Below are 24501 nucleotides of genomic sequence, written 5' to 3'. Positions count from 1 at the left end.
GGCCCTGGTGGGGTCCAAAGTGAAATTAGAGACTTTGAACCATCGGGAAATGCCAGAGGGCGATCGATGAACCCCGCATTGGTCCCCTAGATAAAAGTCCAAACACAATGGGGAGTCCCGGAATGAAGGGAGTAATGCCTGATGGGCTGTTGGGGCCGGCTCCACTGATACCGACCTTGGTAAATGACCACGAATGTACTGTCTTATTGGACAGTGGATCTCAAGTGTCCATCATATTCGAGGGATGGTATAAACAATTCCTGGCTGATACCCCTATTCTCCCTTTATCTGGGTTAGTGTTATGGGGATTGAGTGATCAGAGTTATCCCTATTTAGGATATATTCCCATTACTCTTAAATTGCCCACTGAAGTGGCTGGTGTAGCGGGGGAAATTCAGACTATGGCCCTGATCTGCCCAGATTCAAATGAAGAGAGAGCTGTGTCTATCATTATAGGGACAAATGCAGACTTATTCAAAACCCTTGCACAGTGGTGCAGAGAAGCTGGGGGAGCAGCTTATGCTAAATCATTAAAGATTCATCCTCTGTGTCTGTCAGTGTACCAACAAATAGAAATGGTGGAAAATGCTAAAGAAACCCCTTGTGCTCCCTCAGCCTTTGACATCTGTTTTAGGGAAAGTGATGTATCAGAAATAGGAAAAAGTGCATTGAGTAAAGACCTGTTAAATAGGAGTCCTGTATTTTCTCAGCATGAATGGGACTTAGGACTAGCCAAGGATGTCGAACATCACATACGATTGAAGGATGACACCCCATTCCGAGAAAGGTCCAGGCGCTTAGCCCCGGCAGATTTGGAAGATGTCCACCAGCATTTAAAACGGTTATTAGACCAACAGGTGATCATTGAGTCAGAGAGTCCATTTGCTTCTCCTATAGTCATAGCAAGGAAAAAGAATGGGGAGATTAGAATGTGCATCGACTATCGTACCTTAAATCAGAGGACCATTGCTGATCAATACACGGTTCCTAAAATTGATGAAGCATTGGATTGCCTTTTGGGCAGCCAGTGGTTTTGGATCAACGGAGTGGATTCTATCAAATCCCCGTGAATTGTAAGGATTCTGAAAAGACGGCCTTTATATGTCCCTTGGGGTTTTTCAAATTTCTGAAAATGCCTCAAGGGATAAAAGGGGCTCCGGCCACTTTTCAATGGAGCATGGAAAAAACCGTAGGGGATATGAATTTAAGAGAGGTAGTGGTGTATCTCGATAATATTGTAGTTTTTGGTCGGACCTTGGAAGAGCATAATCAAAGGCTTTTAAAGGTACTAGACCGATTGATGGACCATGGATACAAGCTCTCATTAGAGATATGTCAATTATGCCAAAGGTCCGTGAAATATATTGGCCACATAGTCAGCAGGGAGGGTATTGCAACTGACCCGTCAAAAGTGGAGGCGGTAAAAGAGTGGCCTAGACCAAAAGATTTAAAAGAGCTGAGATTTTTTAGCCCTTAAGTGGGCTGTAGTAGACAAGTTTCACGATTACCTTTATGGGGTAAAATTTGAGGTACACATAGATAGTAATCCATTGACCTATGTCCAGACAACAGCTAAGCTTGATGCCACAGGACATAGGTGGTTGGCTGCTCTTTCAGTTTATCAGTTTTGTCTGAAGTACAGGCCAAGAAATTGTAATATCGATGCAGATGCACTATCCAGGATAAAGAGGGCTCCAACAACGGAAGAGAGTCAGGAATGGATTGAGGTCCTTGCCTCAGAGGTTAAAGGACTGTGTCACCAAAATGCAATTAGTACCCCCAAATCTGAGTGCATCAGTGCTCTAGGAGCCACTGGGGCAGCTTTGCCTTTGGCTTATGGTTAGGTTTCCAAATTAGAGATGGGGGATTTACCTCAATTGAGCCCCCGTCAAATAAAGCTGGAACAGATGGGCGATCCATATATTCGGGATGTCTTTACTGGAATAAGACAAGGATGCCCTTTAGGTGCGCAACAATTGACCAATCATAAAGCTAAAATATTGAATAGACAACGACAACATTTGATGATAAAAAATGGGATTTTCTATAGGCGAATGGTAACTAAAAATAGAAGAACAAAGGTCCAATTAGTGTTACCGGAAAAATTTCAGGGTAGGGTTCTCAAGGCATTGCATGATGACCATGGGCATCTTGGGATTGACAAAACTCTTGGGTTAATCATAGACCGATTTTACTGGCCCAACATGGAAGAGGATGTGATTAAACATTGTAAAACTTGTGGAACTTGCATCTTGCGGAAGTCCTTACCTGAAAAGAAAGCACCAATGGTGAATATCACCTCAAATGGACCTTTGGAATTGGTCTGCATTGACTTTCTAACCTTTGAATCTGATGGGGGAAAAAAACATACTATATTAGTAGTAACTGATCATTTCACCCGCTATGCCCAGGCCTATGTAACTAGAGATCGCAGAGCCACTACAGTAGCCCGAACTCTATGGGAAAGGTTCTGTGCTCACTATGGTTTACCTGCCCAGTTACATTCTGATCAGGGGAAGGAATTTGAGGGTCGCATTATAAAAGAATTATGTGTGATACGTGGGATAACCAAGAGCAGAACCACCCCTTATCACCCTCAGGGAGATCCTCAGCCAGAGAGAGATAATCGGACCCTCCTGAATATGCTGGGCACTTTAGATCTTAGAAAGAGGTCTCAGTGGGGTCGGTACATCAGTTTATTAGTGCATGCTTACAACCGCTCCAAGAATGAGGCGACCGGGTACTCCCCCTATTACCTAATGTTTGGACGGGAAGCTAGGCTTCCCATTGATATCTGTCTAGGGACCAAGCCCCATGAAACTGATCACATCAATCAGGTGCCCCATACCAAATTTATTGATCAGTTACGGAAAGATTTGAAAGAAGCTTATTCTATAGCCCAGCAAGCAGCTAAAAAATTGGGAAGAAAGAATAAGTACTACTATGACTTAAGAGTCCGTGAGCATTTGTTACTTCCAGGTGACAAAGTCCTGATACAACACTTAGGAGTTCCCCGTAAATTTAAATTAAGCAATAGGTGGAAGTCTGACATATATGAAGTAGTGGAGAAGCTGCCTGGAATCCCTTCGTATAAGGTTAAGCCAGAGGGAAAGATAGGGCATATAAAAACTTACCATAGGCATCATTTGCTGCACTTAGGGCATGGAATCAGGAAGGGCCCTGGGTTATCCAGCAAAAGTACTAGCTTGCTTCCTCTAAAGAAAAAAACAAATATTCAAACTCGTAGAGTATCTAAGCCTAACACTTTAACTGAAACAAGAGATCTGAATCAAGAGGAATGGATAGATGGGTATTACTATTCTGATGTGGGTCCTTTACCAGCCTTTCATGACCCTGAACAACCTGAGGCGAACACTTTACCTAATAAAAGGTTGCCATGTCATAGAGAATGGGAGGAAACGGGTATAGGATCTTTGCCGGGTAGTCGAAAAAGTTCAATGGAGACTGCACCTATGGACTTCAGTCCAGGGAGTAGAGACTCTCAAAAAGAACTCCCCCGCCCTAAAAGAGACATTAGGCCTCCCATGATGCTGACCTACGATCAATTGGGGTCACCTAGTGACCCCTCGGGTTGCCGTGCACCCTCATGTAGTTTACTCTTTGCCTTATTTTGGTTGGGATATTAGAAAATGAAAGAATCACTTCTATAGTGGGAATTTTAGAAACACAAGAGAAGTGAATCAGATTTGATGTTAAGTTTGGAAGGAGGAGAAGTACAATACTTAGTACATGACCGATTATTAATTTATAATATGGTGATCTAAAGTAACTAGGAGGCGATAGATCACCAGTGGGAGGGTGTAACCAATGGTTAATATTAGATTGCTTACAGGATAATACAGTCATATTTAAGATATATATTTATATTCATGTGGTCTATTGGTATATGTATTTATACTTCTAGGGCTGGGAGTGCTGTCTGGCACCTCAGTATGGGAGTATATATATATATATATATGAATACTTACTTATAGTAGAAGGTTAAATATAGATTGAGAAGCAAAGTGATGTTTATTTGTACAAATAGTTATTATTACTATGTATTGATATTGAAAGATTGTGAGGGGAGTATGAGAGGAGAGCAAAGGCAGTGCTATATAATTTTTCCCTTTACAATTCTATGATAGGGACAGAAAATTCCAGAATAGGCACGAGCGGTCAGCTGACCATTGGCTCGCGCAGTGAGCGGGAAAATCTATGGTCGTGCGGTGCTAAAAAATACTATTTAAGGGCTGCGCTAGCGCTGTCAAGGTAGAGAGCTGTTCCCCCCTCCAGTGCCTGCTGTGCTACTCACCAAGCGCTAAGGAAGCGAGAGCGCTGAGTAGACATAGCGGAGGCCAGAGAGGGGCGTGCTGATCGGCGCTGTTTCCGGGGCTCTGCGGGAAGTGGTCAGCGGTGACCAGGCTCCGGCGTCGCCAGCGGAGGAGGAGCCGGCTGCAGCTGACTGATTGCTGGCGTCAGCGCCTGGAGGCGGACCCGGCGGCGGTGGCAGCGGTGACGTGACGCCGGCCACAGCTGTAGCCCGGCGCTGGGGGAGGATCCCAGTGGTGCAGGGCATCCAAGTTAGGGGAAGTCCCTTCCAGTGCATAGAAGGGAGGAGGCGGTGGACCCCTGGAGTGAGGTGCTGCAGCAGCGCTGCTCTCACAGGACTATTGTGAGTAAAACCTCTCATAAAAATACTCTCCTCAGGACACAATTACATACTACTGTCACAGTGCTAGCAAGCAGGGAGCGGAGCAGCACCTATACTAATTCCGTGCCTGAAGGGGTTAAATATAAAATTAAATAGCATATTAGCTCTCCCTTACATAAGAAAAAGGGATACTCAAGGGAGGAGCAGCCAGTTTTTTTTTAGAATTATTAAATCGCATAAGTGTGCAAATGGCCCTGAGGAACTTTTAGCATCAGTCAAAGGGCAGCAAGTACTAATTAGACTGTCTTAAAAGAGGAAGTTAACAACTGTAAGGGACAGTAATGCTATTCATATGAAACCAGATTCACTGCACATAGCCTTTGCTATTTACCCAGCTTCATAACTCCCACAGGAATTAATACTGTTAATACTGTTATAAGCTAAAGTATTTGGACCCAACAACAGGCTTTTGTATATTCACAAGCAGAAAGACTAAAATGTTACATCAGCTGAGTTCTTCATTGCATCATTACATACAGAGGGACTATATGTTAATTCTATATATCTTAGCTGGCATCTCATAGGAATTACCATGGACATTTAAACAAAGACATTTACCAGCAAACTGTTTAAGGGACTGTGCAAAGTAATATGAATATATAGCTTGCCTTACCAATGGTGATGTTCGTATATGTTACATAAGAACTGTAATTTAAAGTGTATTACATTTGCTTGCTGGTTATCTTCTACAATATAAATATAATTTGTTTTCATGGTGAATTTTTACCTGAGATTAAACCACGAAGAGATTCTGCTCTGCAGATCCTGCGAAACAAGACCAGAAAGAACAGTGGTAATATTATTGTGACATTTATCAAAGTGTAATTAAGTGTATTATTTTAAGTCAATACCTGCACCTCATATTACAAGTATATAGATACTATCACACAGGTTTTCCCAAGTAGGCCTTATCATTTTTCATTATTCATACTTGGGTGGAGGCACTGATTATATAAGAGACCCCTCATTAATTAGACTTAACAGGGATCGTTAGCCCAGTAACCCTATATCTAAAGAAAAAAAGGGGTTACATACAGGACAATATAAGTTGTTGCTGGTACCCGTATAATGTAAGTTGTTGCTGGTTGCAACAGCTGGCACAGTGACTGAAATGCATGCCCATTTCCCCAGGTAGTGAGGGGGTAAATGGGGACAGTGGATACACTGCATCACAAAAGCAGAAGAAGCAGCAGCAATTTCCCCAGCAGCAGAGCCGTAGCTAGACATTTTGGTGCCCTGTGCCAGAAAGTGCATTGGCGCCCCCTTTCTGTGCTCCACCTCTAACTGCTGCTTCACCATTTAACTTTAGTGGCCAGGGGAGAGAGGGTTACTTACTGCAGCTTCCGTAGAGGGAGGAAACCAGCAGGATCCAGGAGGAGAGTGGAGCTAAAGATAATGCACCTCCTATGTGGTGACTGGAGGAGCTCTGTCTCCTGAGTCCTCCTCCACGCTGCGAGCTGCTGACAGGCGCTGAGCTGGCAGGCTGCCAGTGCCTGTCTTAACAGCCGGTAAATTACATGTGACTCGGGGGCGGGGCTATGTACACCCTACGGCCCGGCCTTTGCACTGCAGTGAGAACTTGGAGCTGAGCCACCGGGCGGCGGGCGCTCTGCTAGTAACAACATACTAGCGGGCGTCAAGCAAATAGATAGTGCCGATGCGGCCATTCCGCCCCCAGAGCAGCTGCGCTCTGTGCGACCGCACCGGCCGCACCACCCTAGCTACGGCCCTGCCCAGCAATACTGCACTCCACTCACTGTTTAACCGGGAAGCTGTAGCCAGACACTGCTGGTGGACCCTCGAAGGGGTTGCTGAAGAACAATGCACTTCCTTGTAAGATTCATGAATCCTAAAGAGTACAGAGAGGAGGAATTACCCTCAACACCCCCCTCCACTGGCCTGATGAGAGAGCTGAGGAGCTCCTATCAATCTCTGCAGCAGCCAGCAGAGAATGCCCCCAGGAATTCCAGATGCCCTAGGCATTTGCTTAGAATGCCTATGCCTAGGGTCGGCTCTGTGCTGGACCATAGATTCACTCAGGACTGCGACAATAGAATGACCTGCGACTGATGCTGCGCCTTTGTATGCAGATGCTGCAACATTTACGCAGTTGCTTGGATTTGCAAAGCTGCGGGTGGGCGTCTCAATACATCTCTCAGCGGAGTAACATTTGCATATTTTCACATAGCAGGTGCTACAAAGTACAAAGAGGCAGCAGCATTGGCCACATTAGCTTATAACGCTCAGTCAGGTGCATATATCATAAGCTGTAGGGAATGATGGAAATTATTAACACATTCTGCATTATATGTGTGGACTATATAAAGAACTGTTAGAAACATAGAATTTGACGGCAGATAAGAACCACTTGGCCCATCCAGTCTGCCCCTTTTCTTTTATCCTTTTGGCAACCTCAACCCTATTTGCTCCTTATGTCTCTCTTAAGGATATTCTTATGCCTATCCCAAGCATGTTTAAATTGTTCCACCGTCTTAGCTTCAACCACCTCTGATGGGAGGCTATTCCACTTATCCACTACCCTTTCTGAGAAGTAATTTTTCCTCAAATTTCCTCTGAGCCTCCTCCTTCCAGTTTTAGTGCATGTCCTCGTGTTCTTGTACATCTCTTCCTTTGAAGATTGCTTCCCTCCTGTCCCTTGTTAAAACCCTTCATGTGTTTGAAAGTTTCTATCATGTCCCCGCTTTCCCTTCTCTGTTCCAAACTATAAATATTTAGATATTTTAGTATTTCCTGGTAAGTTCTGTGCTGTAGGCCATGCACCATTTTAGTTGCCCTTCTTTGTACAGTCTCTAATGTATTAATATCCTTAGGGAGATATGGCCTCCAGAACTGAACACAGTATTCTAGATGAGGACATACCAATGACCCATACAGTGGTATTATCACTTCTTTCTTTCTGCTACTGATTCCTCTCCCTATGCAACCAAGCATCTGACTTGCCTTCCTCAAGGCTTTGGTGCATTGCTTGCCTGCCTTCAAGTCATCTGAAATGGTGACTCCTAAATCCTCTGTATTTTCCAATATAGAGCCCTTAATACTATATTCAACCTTTAGGTTATTGAGATCCAAGTGCATGATTTAGCATTTTTTTACATTAAACTATAGTTGCCATGTTCTTGCCCATTCCTCTAGTCTACCCAGATCCTCAGTCATTTGTTTTACCCCTCCCAGGCCCTGCGCTTCCACTAGGCAAGCTTAGGCAGCTTCCTATGGGCGCCGGCCACTAGAGGGTGCCCGGCCCTCCGGCCCAGCGATCGCATCCCCCCCATTTGCCGGGTGCCCGCTGAGATTGTGTTACCAGCCAGCGCCCGGCTACTTCTCTTCCTCCCCCCGGTGCCAGCGGCAGCCAGAGGATGGAGCTCACTCCTGAGCTCCATCTTCCGGGTCCCCACAGTGTACTATGGGAGTGACATCATGACGTCACTCCCATAGTTCTGAGGAGCGGGCGTTGGGGACGGACGGCAGCAGGCACAGGAGCGGGGTTTAAGGTAAGTATTTTTATTTTTTTATATGTGTGTGTGTGGGGGGGGGGCTTACTACTGGAGGCATTACAGGGGCCGCACTATTGGGGGCACTACAGGGGCCTTACTATTGGGGGCACTACAGGGGCCTTACTACTGGGGGGCACTACAGGGACCTTACTACTGGGGGCATCATATGGAGGCACTACAGGAGCCTTACTATTGGGGGCACTATTGGGAGCACTACAACTGGGGGCACTACAAGGGCCCTTACTACTAGGGGGAACTTCAAGGGGCATTACTACTGGGGCACTGCAGGGAGCATTACTACTGGGGGCACTACAAGGGCATTACAACTGGGGCTTTTACTACTGGGGGCACTACTACAGGGGGCATTACTTTTAGGGGCATTACTACAATGGGCATTATTAGTACTGGGGGCACTGCGTAAGGGGCACCATTACAGTGGGCATTTAGTGTTTTAGGGGAACTACTACTGTGGGTATTGTGTAAGACCTAAGTTAGGGGGGCCCCTTAAAAATGTTGCTATGGGGCGCAAAAAGTTCTAGTTATGCCCCTGATACCGTGAGTGTGTGTGTGTATGTATGTATGTGTATATATATATATATATATATATATATATATGGTGTGCACCGGCCACTTTTCGTGTTTTGGTTTGGATCTATCTTCGTGTTTTGGATCTGGATTGGTTTTGCCAAAACCACCCTTCCGTGTTTTGGGTTCTGGGTTTTGTGTTTTGGATCTGTATTTTTTTTCAAAAAAGCATAAAACAGGTAAAATCACAGAATTTGTGTGTTTTTCTGCTCCTATGCTATTATTGACCTCAATATCATTAATTTCCACTCATGTCCAGTCTATTCTGAACACCTCACAAAGTTGTTTTTAAGCCAAAAGGTTGCACCAAAGTTGCTGGATGACTATGCTAAGCGACACAAGTGGGCGGCACAAACACATCTAGGAGTGACACTGCAGTGGCAGATAGGATGGCAGTTTGATAAACTGGGCCCCAAACAGTACATAATGCAAAGAATAAAAGTAGGGATGTGCAGGCTCGGATAGGTTCGAGTTTGCACGTGGAGTTCGGATTTTTCCCTCCAAAAAAACGGAACTCAGAACGAGGCAAAACGTCATTTTACATGGACGAACATCATTATTCCTGGTCTTTTGTCCAGGAATGATGATGTTCGTCCATGTAAGATGACGTTTTGCCTCGTTCTGAGTTCCATTTTTTTGGAGGGAAAAATCCGAACTCCACGTGCAAACTCGAACCTATCCGAGCCTGCACATCCCTAAATAAAAGAGGTGCAAGATGGAATTGTCCTTGGGCCCTCCGACCCACCCTTATGTTGTATAAATAGGACATGAACACTTTAACAAACCAATCATTTCAGCGCCAGGGTCTGCCACACGAATGGGGCTGAAATGATTGGTTTGTTTGGGCCCCCACAAAACAAGCTGGCAACTAATCTGTCCCTGCACAAACTGGCTCTACGGAGGCAAGATGTTGTCCTCATCCACCGATTCTTCACCCTCTTCAGTGTTGTGTACATCCTCATTCTCACAGAGTATTAATTCGTACCCACTGGAATCCACCACCACAGGTCCACAGTCATATAGTCCTTAGTCTGCCCTCTTCCACTTGTCCACATGTCCGTGGTTAAGTGGACATTGGGTACAACCGCATTTTTTAGGACACTAAGGACACTTTTTCTGACACCTCTGTACATTCTTGGTATCGCCTGCCTAGTGAAGTGAAGTCTAGATGGGATTTGGTACCGGGGACACACTACCTCCATCAATTGTCTAAATCCCACTGCACTAATGGCGGATATCGGATGCACGTCTAACACCAACATAGCAGTCAAGGCCTCAGTTATCCGCTTTGTTTCAGGATGACTGCTGTCGTACTTCATCCTCCTCGCTAAGGACTGTTTGAGGGTCAGTTGCTTAGTAAATGAAGTAGTGGTGTTCCTACTTCCTCTCTGGGATGGTGAACGACTCCCAGCCGCAGCAGCGGCAGCTGTAGGCGTAGCAATGCAGGATCCTCCGGCGGAATCCTAAGTAAGAGAGTCAGTCATGCCAGTGACATGGCCTGCAGGACTACTTCCGATCCTGACTAAGGAGGAAATTGACAAGGAGGGAGTTGACGGTGTGGTTTGCAGGCGCTTGGATACAACAAGACAAAGGGATTTAGGTGTCCCTGGACTGCTTACGGTCTTAGCCAAAGTTCTGAACTTGACAGTAACTTTTTATGAACGCGCTGCAGGTGACGTATAAGGGAGGATGTTGCTAGGTGGTTAACATCCCTACCCCTACTTATTTCACCTTTACATATGGTACATATGGCAAGACAGTTGTTGTCATGATTTGTATAGAAATATTGCCAGACCAAAGAGGTGGAATGTTTGGACTTCTGCCCAGGCATGACCGTGATGGGCTTTCTCATCCCACGGACAACAACTGTCTCCTCCGGTGACTGATTTAAACAAACCACATCACCATCAGAATCCTCCTCATCAACTTCCTCCTCAGTGCCAGCTACACCAATATACTCATCCTGTTGTACTTCAACAGTGACATCTTCAATTTGAATATCAGCAACTGGACTGTGGGTGCTCCTTTCAGCACTTGCAGAGGGTGTGCAAATGGTGGAAAGAGCCCCCTCTTCCCGTCCAGTGTTGGGAAGGTCAGACATCGCAACCGGCCCCACACTTGGACTCTTCTTGGGGATTGGTGATATCTTCTTAGAACGCACAGTTCTTTGCTGTGCTTTTGCCAGCTTAACTCGTTTGATTTTTGTAGTGGGAGGAGGGTTTCCATCGTCATGTGAAGCTGAACCACTAGTAATGAACATAGGGAAAGACCTTAGCCATTCCTTGCCACTCCGTGTCGTAAATGACATATTGGCAAGTTTACGTTTCTCCTCAGATGATTTAAATGGTTTTTTTTAAGGTCATTTTCCTGAACTTTGTCATTTGGTATTGTATATGCCCTCTACTATGTCATTGGGCATCGGCCTCGGCAGACGACATTGATGGCATTTTATCTTTTATGTCATGACTAGTGGCAGCAGCTTCAGCACTAGGAGGAAGTGGTTCTTGAACCTTTCCCTATTTTATTTTTATCGGACAAATTTTTGTCCTCCATATATGTTATATTGATATATACGTGCGGCTACAGCGCACACAATTCAAAAAAACCCAGAAAAGAAGAATTTATTTTTGTTGGAGTGCACTTTGGGGGTTACACCACCCTTTAACAGATGAGCAGCCGGCCCTTGATTTATGACACAGACGCATGCTTGGCGCTGCCACTTTGTTGATGCACGTGCGGCTACAGCGCACACAATTCAAAAAACACAGAAAAGAAGAATTTATTTTTGTTGGAGTGCACTTTGGGGGTTACACCACCCTTTAACAGATGAGCCAGCCGGCCCTTGATTTATGACACAGACGCACGCTTGGCGCCGCTACTTTGTTGCTGCACGTGCGACTACTGCGCAAATATTTCACAAACACAGAAAATAATTTTTTACTTTTTTTGGAGTGCACTTTGGGGGTTACACCACCCTTTAACAGATTTATGACACAGACGCATGCTTGGTGCTGTTACTTTGTTAATGCACGTGCGACTACAGTGCACACAATTCACAAACACAGAAAAAAATTATTGTTTTTTTTGCACTTGGGGGGAGCACCCCTGATGGACAGATCACCCCCTGGACTACACTACAGCACCCCTTTAGGACTACAGCCTTTATGGGACACTGCACAATACAGCCCAGCCAGTCTCTATGGTCAACAGCAGCACAACACAGCCCAGCCAGCCCCTATGGACCTTGGAGGTGTCGATGGACACAGCCCCTATGGACAACAGCAGCACAACACAACACAGCCCAGCCAGCCCTAACTCCACCCTCCCTCTTCACTGTCCACAGACGGAGTGAGAAATGGCGCCAACGCGGGGACCTTTTATAGAATCCAAACCCCGCGAGAACCAGAAGCGGGATGATGACATTTTGCCTTGATTTTGGATCTGAGTCAGGCAGGAAAACTTGAGCCTGACTCAGACCCGCCTCAGATCGGGGGGGCTCGGGGGGGTTCGGATTCCAGAAACCCGAACCCGCTCACCCCTCATTCATGTAAAAATATTTTTTTTTAAGACAAAACTGATCCGCCACTCCACCTGTGCAAAGTCATTTTCACCTGAGGGGCTAAATGAGTACAAAGTTTTGCCTAGGGTGCCTAGAAGTCTAGCACCGACCCTGACCCCTCCTGGTGTGTCTACCCTGTTGCATACTTTTGTGTCATCTGCATAAAGGCATAGTTTCCCTTCAATACCATTAGCAATATCACCAAAATAGATATTAAAAAGCACTGGCCCAAGTACAGATCCCTGGGGTACTCCACTGGTAACCTTTCCCTCCCGTGAATACACTCCATTTACTACAACTCTCTGTTTCCTATCCTCCAACCAAGATTTTATCCATTCAACAGTCATAGAAGCCAATCCCAAGCTTTCCAGTTTGTTTATCATTCTGCGATGCGGGACCATGTCAAAAGCCTTACTAAAGTCTAGATAAGCTACATCTATGGCTCCCCCTTGATCTATTACTTTTGTCACCCAGTTAAAAAAGTCAATAAGACTTGTTTGGCATGATCTCCCCTGAGTAAATCCATGCTGTTTGGGATTCTGTAAATTGTTGGAATTGAGATATTCCACCACCCTTTCTTTTAGTAGTGTTTCCATTATTTTTCCCACTACTGATGTAAGGCTTACTGGTCTGTAGTTGCTTCTTCTTTTCATCCACTTTTGTACAGTGCTATTACATTTGCTCTTTTCCAGTCCTCTGGAATCACTCCTGATACTAGCGACTGGTTGAATAATTCTGTTAATTGTGTTACCAGGACCCCTTTAAGATCTTTTAGTATCCTTGGATGTGTCCCATCTGGCCCCATTGATTTATCCACTTTCAGTTTAGAGAGTTCTGTTAGGACCCTCTCCTCTGTAAATTAAATTTCATGTACCTCATTTTTTTGAATGCCTCTGCAACCTAACTGTGGCCCCTTCCCCTCTTTTTCTGTAGTGAATACTGAACAAAAATAATTATTTAGATGATTTGCTATTTCTTCGTCGCCCTCGAATATGTACTTATTCTCTGTCTTAAGTCTTATTATTCCTCCATTTGACTTCCTCCTTTCACTTATATACTTAAAAAAAGTTTTGCTCCCTTTATCCACTGACTGGGCCATTTTCTCCTCAGCTTCTGCCTTTGCACTCCTAATCACCTTCTTAGCCTCCTTCCTTCTGGAAAGATACACCTGTTTGTCGTTATTATTTTGAGTCTGCCTATATTTCCTAAAAGCCATATTTTTTTAATTTCACACTAGCTGATACCTGTTTTGTAAACCATACTGGCTTCATCTTCCTGGTACTTTTCCTAATCCTTTTAATACAAAGGTCTGTCGCCTTTAGTATTGCATTTTTTATTTTGTCCCACCTCTCCTGCACTCCTTCCAAGTTCCTCCAATCTGCCACTGACTCAGTAACACTTCTCTCCATCTCGGCAAAGTCAGCCTTCCTAAAATCTAATACTTTTGTTTTTGTATGGCATGAATTGGACCCTGTCTTTATACTAAACCATACTGCTTGGTGATCACTGGATCTTAGGTTCTCGCCCACATTTACATCCGATATTCTGTCACAATTTGTGAGTATTAAGTCCATAATAAATTTTTTGCGAGTGTTAATAATTAAACATATTTTGTAACATAGAGCAACTTCAAAATATAGTTTTATCCATTCTTTTCATTTTATATATATTTATTCTTGTCTCTTCATTTCTATTTTTTTTAAACTTAGTTATAGACCTATCTCATTCCTCTCTTTGCTAGTTTTAAGAAAACATAAACATACTATTACTAATGAACTATACAAACTAGTTATAAAAGTTTTAAACATCCTAAACTCTATCTCCCCCCATACTCCTAACTGGGTGGTGTTCTTGTTACCACCATGGTTTTTGCTGGATAGAATGAAAAGTGAGAATCTTTTACCTACACATTCCCCTGTCCTCTCCCTCTCCACCTATGCCACGACTCCTTAAAGACCTGCAATATATCTCCTATTTAGCAGTGATATGCTCCCTGCTGTGGCCGTGACCATCTAGTTGATTCCTATCAGGTATTTTAATGATAATAAAATGTAATAGAATTTTGATAAGTTGTGAAATATAAGATGCTGAATAAAAGTTGGCTAGTGTCAGGAATCGCGTTACTGTATTACAGATCTCACCTTCACGCTGGTGCACAGGTCAGCTATTCAGGCTAGCTCTCCGGTTCCTGCTCTGTGCTGCTGTCCACAGTGTACCCCATCTTACCCTGGCTGCTGTAACCCCACTAGCATGCCCATCATCTCCGGGCCTGGGCACCGCCATGACACTCGTGGTCAGCTGACCGCTGATCCTCTAGTTCCTGGGCCAGTGGTGATCATGTGACTCTGAGCTCCACTCAGTGTGGAGTGTCCTTCATCCAATTGGACACATCACAACGTAGACCAGATCCTGTCAGTCAACCAGCACAGACCAGGGGGGATAAAAGGATTGCACTGACCAGCAGCCAGTGCCTTTGACAACATGTCTCACTCCTGTGTTATGTCACTTGGCTCCAGACTTCTCCTCATTGCTATTGTAGAAGTACTTGCACCATTGGTCCTTATCCAATACCAGCACCATCGGTCCTTATCCGATACCAGCACCATTGGTCCTTATCCAATACCAGCACCATCAGTCCCTATCCGATTTTCAACCAAGTGGTACCTACTCAAGTCTAATCTCATCGGTACCTATCCGATTACCAATTTACCGGTTCCACATTCATCAGCTATACTGTATCTAGAGCCATCGGTTCTACATATATCTAGAACCATTGGTTCCACATTCATCAGCTGTATCCAGAACCATCGATTCCTTGTCATCAGCTATAACCAGAACCATCGGTTTCAACATCACCAACTGCAACCGGAAACATTGGAAACATTAATTGAAACATTAATTTGCTATCGCTGTCCTTCCCCATTGGTTAGTCCGTGATCCTGGGGGCTTGTTCTAGATTAAGTCCTAGGGAGACCTTACCAGGGGGCTGAGACCTGCACATCATATGCAGTGAAATCCATATCCCCTTTAGGGTTCCGTGGTGAAAACAGTTGGTGTGTTTAGACTCTTTGCTCTTGGTTAGGGTAATTATCAACTCCCTAATCTTATCTAGTTCGCAGTTCCTCGAGCCCAGTGCTACCTCCTGAGTCCTGTCAGTTTGTGTTATCCTCTGAGTACAGTCTCCTTGTGTTCCTCCATAGTCCTGGTCATTACCAGGCCTCAGTACCGAGTCCACCACTGAGCCACCAGTATCACGCTCAGGAACACAGAATACGACAGTCCTGACTTCTCTTGGCCCTAGAGATTTAACAATTTGCATATCCCAATTTCAGCACAGAATCTGAAAAATGGTTGTGCAGAGATTTTGCACACCACACCTTCCATTAACTCTATGCCATGTAGTTATTAGACTAACTAAGGGGTGAATGTAATAGCATCTGATTTTGTTGTAAATGGTGATTTTCTGTTGAGTTGCAAATCACTGTTGTTATTAGAGCCTAAGGCAGTGGTTCCCAAACTGGGTGCTTTGAGGTACTTGCAAGGAAGCCTCAGGTTGGTGGTCCAGAACCAGCTCAAAATATGTGGACAACCAGAGCACTGCTTCCCAAGTACTGTTCACACTAGAGAAAGGACACACTGGCGAGCTTCCGTAAAGGGGGCCTGACCATGAGAAAAGGGATGTGTCATTAAGACGCCTCTTCTTGAGGGTGTGCCTGGCACTTATGGATATGCCGGGCTACCCCCAAGCTCTCTATTCACTGGCGGTGATTGCTACACCGCAGTTGTCCCACCTGCCTTCAAAAGGGGCAGGGTGCATTCTGCCCTTTTGAAATTGGTCAGAGCGTAGCGGCCCACTAAAACAGCCTAGCAGGAACGCTACAAAGTCCTTATTAGCCTCCCTGCCAAATTTTGTGACATTCTGATACATCAAGCTGCAAACCGTTCTGCATAGGGGAAGTTTAATTATGGACACCCTGTATATATAATATATACTGTATGTATATATTATATATACATGTATGTATGTAATGCTTTGGCCGGCGGAACATATGAAAGGGTTCCCTTGGCTGTGGCATTACTTCCCGCTAGAAAGGGTCCTGTGATGGCTATGGTTAATACGGGGGACCCCTACGTCTTTTGTTTTACTGTATTTTGGACTGGCTCTAAAAAGCTCAGTGCTGGTTGTGGTAAATACAGGGGACCTCTATGGGGCATATACAATTGGGCGCGAGGTTTAGCGAGGTAAAAACCTTGCGCCCCTTGTACTCAATTTAGAAATATTGTGGATACGCGTGCTCCCGATACCCGCAATATTCAATTCCAAAAATACTGGTCGCTGGGTTTTCAGTTCTGAAAACCCTGCGCCGTGTAATTTAAAAAAATAAAATCTTCACTTACCTGGCCGGGGGTCACCAGTGGTCTCCACGGCTCCCAGTGGTCTCCCCTCTCTCTTCTTACTGGAGAGGGGGCTGCTGAGAATCTCAGGGGCTCCTGGGAGGCTCCAGGTGCTGGTGGGAGGGGCAAAGGCTGCTGGGAGATGTAGTTCTCCCAGCACCCATTCCGGGGGGCCAAACAAACACAGCAGGGGCACACTGACAGTAGGATACACACACACTCATACACACGCACAAACACACTCATACACACGTACACCACACACACTGACATACTCACCACTGCTGCAGAAGAGCTGGCTCCCGACGCATGATGAAAAAGACAGCACTGCAGGAGGTAAGTAATTAAGGACTAATTAAGCTAATTGGATACTTCCAATTGCTTAATTATTCCTCAGGAGGGTGCCGCGGAGGTGTTAGAGCAAGTGTTGGTGATTTTACTTAAAATCATCCATTTTAGAAAAAAATCACACTTGCTCGGGAGGTGCGTGAGAAAAACCTCCCGGCGCATGTTTAAAAAAAACCGCAACTAATAGAATAGCAAAAAAACCCACACCTGCAGGAAAAACCTCGCAGGTGCACGATTTTTGCTATTCTCGCAGCCTATTGAATATGCCCATATGTCTTTTGTCCCCTGTATTTTGAAAACCCGGACCGGCTCAGCTGAGCCCAGTGCTGGTTGCGCTAAATATAGTGGACACCTAGGTCTTTTGTCCTTGTATTTTGGCAACCATGACTGGCTCTAAAAAGCCTGGTGCTGGTTGTGCTAAATACAGGGGACCTCTATATCTTTTGTCCCCACTATTTTCACAACCAGGACCGAATGTGAAAATCCCGGGGCTGGTTGTGCTTTTTAAAACAAAAAAGTACACTTGTTTTAGAAAATTTTAACACAAGTGCATGGATGGATCTCATTGATCAGTCCATGCATCTGTGTCTTATTGTGTATTTTTTTCTCAGATGCATTCACACACCGATCGTACTGATCCGTGTATGCATCTCTGAATAATTTTTTTTTAACACAGATGCCTGCATCACAGATCTCACTGATCCGTGCATGCAGTCAGCTATCTTTAAATCTTGCACGTTAGATCTTGTGTCAAAATGCTGTTTAGGCACCATATCGTGTCCTGGAGTGCTGGGGAGTGTTCAAGGAAAATCGTTCATGATATCGCATCGTGAGTACATATTTCTGTGTGTAGGGGCCTTAAGAAGCAGTTCAGGGCTGGTACCGTCAGTACCAGTGAGCACCTTTGTCCCCCGCTGCTGCCACTGTGCACTACTCCGCTTGAGCCACTGCTCCACACCCCCGCTGCTGCCCCTGTGCACTGCCCCGCACGCCTGCAGCCTGCCCCCAGCAGCCATCTCTCCCTCTGCAGCTCTGAAACACCTTCTGTGCGCTGTCCCCTCCACCAGCGCTAGTGTACTATTTGTTGCCCTTCTCCCCTGCAGGTGGCCCAATTTGCTGCTCCCATCCCTGTTGTTTAATAAATTATTTAAAAAAGCAATGAAATTCCATAGACACAAAACCTACTGAATTTCTGCTGCTCAAACTAAAAAAAGCTATTAAATTCTGACCATTTCACTCTGTGAGAGTGCTGAATCTGCAGTTAACCACAGGGTGTGATGGCATACCATGTCTGTATTGCACAAGGAACACGTCCATTAAGCCCTTTACAAATGCTACCCCAACCACCAGCTTACTCCTCTGACCCATCCATTCTCCTTATTTTAAACTCTTACTTTGCTTCAGCCTGATAGAGTGGGACTGTGTCTGTGCTAGGTCTTCCTGAAACCCTCCTTCAAATACTGCTAAAGTAGCGCACACCACTGTTATGTGTGTGCAGCTCCAAGTCCCCAATCAGGGCATCATGAAGCAGGTCAGATGGGAGAAAGTCTTCACCCCAAGGGACAGTCCATCATAATTAGGACTTTTTCACTAGAAAAACATTTGGCAGACTGCTCTCTCCTACCTGTTCTTGCAGTTTTGCCTACCTGCAGCTACTACTGATATTTTCAACCTATTTGCTCTTTGGCCGAGGTCCTGGAAAACTGGGGCATTAGGAAAAGAGATACTAGGTACTAGTGATGAGCAGTTCGGATTCTGAGGAATCTGAACCGCTCCGAACAGGTGGAATCCGAATTCACCCGAACGCAAGTTCGGGTGTTCCCGCCTGACTCGGATTCCACCTCGAGGCCGAACGTCACCCATCCAGCATCGGTTTCTCGCGAGACCTCACGAGAGCCGCGTGATGTTCGGCCTCTATAAAAGGTGCAGCGCCCGGCTGTTGGCGCCATTTCGCGTGACTGTATCCAGACGGAACAGTCACGCTTAGTTAGGTAGTGATAGAGAGGAGAAAAGCGAGACTAGAGTTAGATTAGTTAGAGAGAGTAGTTCTACTTCTTGCCACTGTGTGCTCCGTGACTGGGCTTAGCCCACTGTGTATATATTATACAAGCTCCGTGACTGGACTTAGCCAACTGTGTGCACTGTGTATTATACAAGCTCCGTGACTGGACTTAGCCCACTGAGTGTATTATACAAGCTCCGTGACTGGACTTAGCCCACTGAGTGTATTATTTATATTATACAAGCTCCGTGACTGGACTTAGCCCACTGAGTGTATTATTTATATTATACAAGCTCCGTGACTGGGCTTAGCCCACTGACTGTATTATACAAACTCCGTGACTGGGCTTAGCCCACTGTGTGTATATTATACAAGCTCCGTGAGTGGACTTAGGCAACTGTGTGCACTGTGTATTATACAAGCTCCGTGACTGGACTTAGCCCACTGAGTGTATTATTTATATTATACAAGCTCCGTGTTGGACTTAGCCAACTGTGTGCACTGTGTATTATACAAGCTCCGTGACTGGACTTAGCCCACTGAGTGTATTATTTATATTATACAAGCTCAATGACTGGGCTTAGCCCATGACTGGGCTTAGCCCACTGTGTGTATATTATACAAGCTCCGCGACTGGGCTTAGCCCACTGTGTGTATAATACAAGCTCTGTGAAAGGGCATAAGCCCAGTGCATACACGCTCCGTGAAAGGGCATAGCCCACTGTGTCTATTATACAAGCTCCGTGAAAGGGCATAAGCCCACTGAGTGTATTATACAAGCTCCGTGACAGGGCATAAGCCCGCTGTGTCTATTATACAAGCTCTGTGACAGGGCATAAGCCCAGTGAGCGCATATAAGCTCCGTGAAAGGGCATAGCCCACTGTGTGTATATTATACAAGCTCCGTGTTGGACTTAGCCAACTCTGTGCACTGTGTATTATACAAGCTCCGTGACTGGACTTAGCCCACTGAGTGTATTATTTATATTATACAAGCTCCGTGACTGGACTTAGCCCACTGAGTGTATTATACAAACTCTGTGACTGGACTTAGCCCACTGTGTGTATTATACAAGCTCCGTGACTGGGCTTAGCCCACTGTGTGTATAATACAAGCTCCGTGAAAGGGCATAAGCCCAGTGAGTGCATACACGCTCCGTGAAAGGGCATAGCCCACTGTGTCTATTATACAAGCTCCATGAAAGGGCATAAGGCCACTGAGTGTATTATACAAGCTCCGTGACAGGGCATAAGCCCACTGTGTCTATTATACAAGCTCCGTGACAGGGCACAAGCCCAGTGAGTGTATACAAGCTCCGTGAAAGGGCATAGCCCACTGTATGTATTATACAATCTCCGTGAAAGGGCATAGCCCACTGTGTGTATTATACAAGCTCCATGAAAGGGCATAAGCCCTTTGTGTGTATACAAGCTTTGTGACTGCTTGGGCCTTAGCCCACTGTATACAAAGCTCTGTGACTCTTTGGGCCTTAGTCCTCTGTGTATACAAGCACCATGAGTCCTTGGGCAGTAGCCCTCTGTGTATAAATCAAAAGCACTGTGACTCCTTTGGGCACTAGCCCTCTATGCATAAAAGCACTGTGACTCTGCATGTCCTTTTTAATATCCAACATAACCCAAGGACAATTCCATCTTGAACTACCTTTCATTTCTGCCACTGCTGTGTGGCAATGTTTCATAGATGTGCTTTAAACTGTGGTGTCTGTGCCACTGCACCGCTGCTCTGACGCTTTGTAACCAGTCAGCTCACTGCAACCTTTGGCCACTAATGGACTAATGGTGAAAACTATAATTTAAGCTGTGAGGTTGTCTAAATTTACTGTAAATGACTGGAAATTAATGTTATTGAGGTTAATAACACTCTAGGAAGAAAAAAAAGCCAGATTTATGTGATTTTAGCTTTTTTTGCCAATTTTTGTAAAAAATCCAAATCCAAAGCCAGTAACCGCAGTTTGGCAAATCCAAACCCAAAGCCGGATGACGAATTAGAACCAAATTCAAATCCGGCAAAAATGGTTCGGCGCACATCCCTACTAGGTACTGATAACCTGTTTGAAAGCGAAGCAGTGAGTGAACACTTAAGGACTTCCATCACCCATTCTAACAATAAATCTATAGCCCCCAATATCTAGGCATCCTTCACCCTCAATCAATCTGACATTAAATTGTGTTTATTTTTAATAAATATACATTCTGCTCCCTTAATCAACTCCAAAAATTAAAAGCATTACAACATAATAGACCAATAAACTATTCCCTGCCATTGCCAATTCCGACATAAATACCTATTTCATCAACCTGTCCCAATAGGGGGTGATTCCTGTTTTTGATTAGTCATTGCATTCCCACAATAAACAATGTCTTGCTGCTATAGTTGTGTCGCTTTGCCGAATTAACAACAAGATGGTCGCCCAGGGCCAACACATATAGCTACTTTACCAGTGTGGGGGCATATGTGAACTCTGGTTTCTGTCTGGCATAATGTGAACTGGGGGCACTACAGTGTGGTCAGCACATTTGTGGTGCTGGGAGTATGTACGCCTTATACTTTTTATTAACATCACCAGTATATCATATTGATAATTTTGTTAGTAGGGCCCCCACAAACCTTAATCCGACCTTGGGCTTAATGCTATTAATATGGAGAGATGCGCTATTTGGCAGAAATATATTTATAGACAGAATTGCCTCAATATGTATATGGGGATCATTTTTTTAATTTGTATTTTGACTTATAATTAGAGAGAAATATTAGGTTGTTGTACACAGTACTATTTATACTTAAGGTGCGTATCCACTTCCCGACTGTGAAACGAGAGCACGATTACGACATTGTTAAAAACGACAATCGCTGGTTGTTTCTGACATTTACCTGGCCGATTAGCGCACCTTTAGAGACAAGCTGTGTAACACATATTTTTATCAACAGGATTGTAATCTCTTCAACGTCTATAATGTGTTTTTATTTAAATCTGTTGCTTACTAAAGATGACATGTCATGGATATTGGGTACTCTTCATATATTTGATCAGGGGCATAACTAGAACTTTGGGGGTTATCCAATTAGCCCCGAACATTGTTTGGTTGCTAATTGATCCCCGCAATCTGTGAAAAATCACAATTATCCCCATTTTTCGACAATGTTTTTTTTCACCCTATTTCAACAAGATAATAGGATATATCTCACGAAAACACATAGGGTCCGCGATAAACTGTGTTCTCAGTGTGAGGGTGCTGGCAGTGTCTTCAGTGCAGGGTGTCAGCAGCACAGGGTTGCCGGCAGTGTCGGCAGCGGTGTCAGTGCGGGGAATCGGCGGTATCTTCCATTTCCTGTGCCCATTGAAGTCTATGGGTGAGCGCTTATTGACTGAGAGCCATGATAGACAGCTCTCTCAGCCAATTAAATTCAATGGGATTTTGTAAAATTGCCGCTCGAGGTTTTTTCTCGGCGGGCGCGGAGATCCGAGCTGTGTCTCGGATCCCTGAAGTTTGGGTGGGGTGGGTTCTCTGAGAACTGTGGGCCTGATTCAGACCCGCTCACGAGCACTGAGTGCTTGCAAGCGGGTCAATGTTGGGCCAGTGTGCATGCACATGACAGACCCAGCTCCGTCGTGCGCATACGCGAGACCCAGATAGCGACGGGCAAGCCGTCGCTATGGGTCTCGCTACAAAGGGGGCGTGCTGTCGATGGTTAGTAGGTGGTTAGGTAAGTATCCCCTTAGGGACGATGCCCAGTTTTTGTTAGATGGTTTTATTTTAGGTTTTCGTTTACCCATCAATAGTACAGTGCAATATGTGTCTTGCAGGAACATGCGTTCGGCAAGGGAGTGGCCATAAGTGGTGAGGCAGAAGGTGGATGCGGAAATTAACAGGGCGCATGTGTGGCCCTTTCCCCAAACCTCCTTTGCCCAGCTTGTGCATTTCTCCCCTCAAGGTGGTGCCTAGGAAAGTTAAGGGAAAATTCCGCTTAATCCAGCATTTGTCCCACCCCCATGGCGGCTCTGTGAAAGACGCTATTACAGGGGAATATTGTAGGGTTCATTTATCAGTTATTTGAGGAGGCTCTTCATTTGATTCAGAGTTTTGGCGCAGGGGCTTTATTAGCGAAGTTAGACATTGAATCAGCCTTTCGGCTTTTCCAATTACATCCTGATTCCCTGTGGTTTATGGGGTTTAAAATAGATGGGCAATTTTATGCTGATAAATGTTTTGTGCCTATTTTGAGAAATTTCTGCTCCTTCTTACATTGGTACATCCAAGCAGGCACCGGGCATCAGGGCATCGCACATTATTTGGATGATTTTCTCTTCATAGGTCCAACTGACAGTAACATTTGCCAGGAGCTTTTGTTTTCTTCAGTGCTCTATTTCAGGTTATGGGAGTTCCAGTTGCCAGAGCTAAGACGGAGGGTCCCACTTGTTGTCTATCATACCTTTGCATTGAAGTAGATACGGGGGCAGGGTGCAGTCACATCCTGCCAATAAGGTTCATAAGCTTTTAGGGAAAACTGAGGAGTGCTTATGCGCAGACAGGGTGAGGTTACACCAAGTACAGTCGCTATTATGCTCCATTAATTTTGCATGCGGGGTCATCCCTATGGGGAGGGTCTTTTGCCGAAAGCTTTAGAGAGCAACCGCAGACTTTACTAAGCTGTACCACGCCATATGTTTATCTAGAGAGATCAAGGAAGATTTGCGGGAATGGGTTGCTTTCCCAGTTAATTTTAGAATTGATTTGGCCTTCAAGGCCAGTATCTAATTATGCACTATGACTTATTACGGATGCAGCTGGCTCTTTTGGCTTTTGGGCTTTTTACCAAAGGGAGCGATGTGCTGCCCCTTGGCCTTCTTCGTGGATTTCCCGCGGTTTTACAGCCAACTTACTCTTGTTGGAACTATTTCCGATAATTGTGGCGGTGGAAGTATGGGCTAGGAGTTTGTCTAACCGAATCATAGTTTTTTGGTGCGACAATTTAGGGGTGGTGCATGCGGTTAATAACCAACGGTTTTAACATAAATTTTAGGGCAAAGCACCTGCTGGGTGTTGACAATGGGATAGCGGATGCGCTTTCGCGTTTCAACTTTGATAGATTCCGCGTTTTGGTGCCAGGAGCTAACCCCATTGGTTTAACACGTCCTCCTTATGTCTGGCAAATTATCAATCAGACATAACTGGACTTGCGCAAAAATCATTGGCGCCATCCACCCTGCGGGCTTATACAGGAGCATGGGAAGATTGGGAGGCTTATCAGCTTAGGCATGAACACGAGGGTGAGCAGCGGACCAATGTTTGCTGTCATTTGCGTGGGGTCATTATCAGCAGGACAAGTCAAAGTCAACTATGTCCACAGCATTGGCTGGTATCT

The 24501-nt window shown here is 45.0% G+C and overlaps 1 pseudogene; it reads right to left on the bottom strand.

Annotated features, from left to right (window-relative positions):
• Positions 1-5437: 5437 nt before the first annotated feature.
• Positions 5438-15689, bottom strand: LOC148516749 (uncharacterized; annotated as a pseudogene).
• Positions 15690-24501: the final 8812 nt, after the last annotated feature.

Source organism: Taudactylus pleione, unplaced genomic scaffold, assembly GCF_031769625.1.
Source record: "Taudactylus pleione unplaced genomic scaffold, aTauple2 ptg000242l, whole genome shotgun sequence".
Classification (NCBI taxonomy): Eukaryota; Metazoa; Chordata; class Amphibia; order Anura; family Myobatrachidae; genus Taudactylus; species Taudactylus pleione.
This window is presented reverse-complemented; position numbering and strand designations above follow the sequence as displayed.